This window comes from Aplysia californica, unplaced genomic scaffold, assembly GCF_000002075.1.
Source record: "Aplysia californica isolate F4 #8 unplaced genomic scaffold, AplCal3.0 scaffold00174, whole genome shotgun sequence".
In the NCBI taxonomy this organism is placed as follows: Eukaryota; Metazoa; Mollusca; class Gastropoda; order Aplysiida; family Aplysiidae; genus Aplysia; species Aplysia californica.
The window spans coordinates 792092-793757 of NW_004797444.1; positions in this window are offsets into that span (position 1 = coordinate 792092).

Here is a 1666-nt window from a genome sequence, read left to right on the forward strand (position 1 = left end):
GGGGGGTGGATGTGTGTTTGTTTGTCTGCGAATATGTGATTATGTGTGGGTGTTGTGAGAATGACAAATCAACAGAAGTTTTTCTAAAAATCAAGAGAACCAAAATTCACTTCTGTTTCAAAAGTTTGGGGAGCAAAGGGCATACAGCAATTATTTCGGCTGTCTGCTTGTTTCATTTAGTTGTCAAGGGGGGTTTTTTCCTCACTTTTTCAGGCGAGCGTGAGTGGCCAATTAAGTTGTCCGGTCCACATTTTTCCCGCTGGACAAAGTCGCCAGGGGTTGAATCATTACAGCCGGCGTCTTTGGTGCAATGGATAAACTCTTCGCTGTTAAACACACAAAAAACATAAGTTCGATTCACATTTGAGGAAGCCTTATTAATGATAATAATAAATAGCATTTAAGCTGTATAGCGCAAATCCTCCCTCAACAGCAAGTTCTATAAAATTATTACCCCAGCAGACCTGATGGCATTCTGAACCAATTTCAACTTCCTGGAAAGCATACGTTTATCGAGTACTTGCATCAACTTCCTTCCGCTGGGATACGGTATCTCTCTTAGTCCAGGTTGACCTGACAGGCTGGGTCAAAGCAGCCCGCTTCCTAAATGATGTAGATTGTGTCGATGGGGGCATAAATCATTTTCAATCGGTCCCTGAGATTCAAAAGTGTTTAGCCTTTTCTCCATTTCCGTCCACCAGTATCTTGCTGTCAAGAGTCGGTCTGTCTCTTTCGACATTAAAAAAAAGTATCAGCTCACAGCACTTGGATCTCAGGGATCATACAACTACAAAAATACACACACTGTGTAGAGCCAAGACATTAATAATATGTCATGGTATATTTTTTTATAATAAGCTTAACTGTTCATGATCTAATAAGTTTATTTTCGAATGTTTTGACGCGTGTGCAAATCCAATTGTATATTATGTAGTTAATTCTGCGAGAGCATCATTTTGCACTTTCGGTGGATTTTAGGCGCAATATGAAATCATCATCATCATCATCATCATCATCATCATCATCATCATCATCATCATTGTACTCACCGCTCCTTTAAATGTTGAGACATGTATGTACGCACTTTAGTTTTTATAGCATGTGTATATCTAGATTTTTGCCATTTATTTTTGTGAATGTTCCTGAGGAAGCCCGTTGAGGACGAAACGTTGAACTGTGGATAATATATTTTTTGGAAACACAACAAGGTCTTAACTGTTTTAATATCTTCTTTATACAATGACGATGATGATGATGATGATGATGATGATGATGATGATGATGATGATGATGATGATGATGATGATGATGATGATGATGATGATGATTGCATTTATATGACGCATATTCATGCTCAGGAGCATGCTCTATGCGCTTTACAACTATTTTTACCCCAGCAGACCCTCTGGGAACACTCGGAAACTTTCTCGGCTTCTTCGGAAGCATACAGTGCAAGCTGCGGATTTCACGCGCTCAAACACTGTCAAACTGACAAGATCGTTCACTGTCTATAGCCGGGTACCCAATTCCACCTGGGTGAAATGAGGAAAATTTGTGCAAAGTGCCTTTCCCAAGGACACAACGTCGGGTCCCTGACGGGATTCGAACCCACGACCTTACTGTTGCGAGTCCAAAAGCCTAACCACTAGGCCACCGACGCCATCAT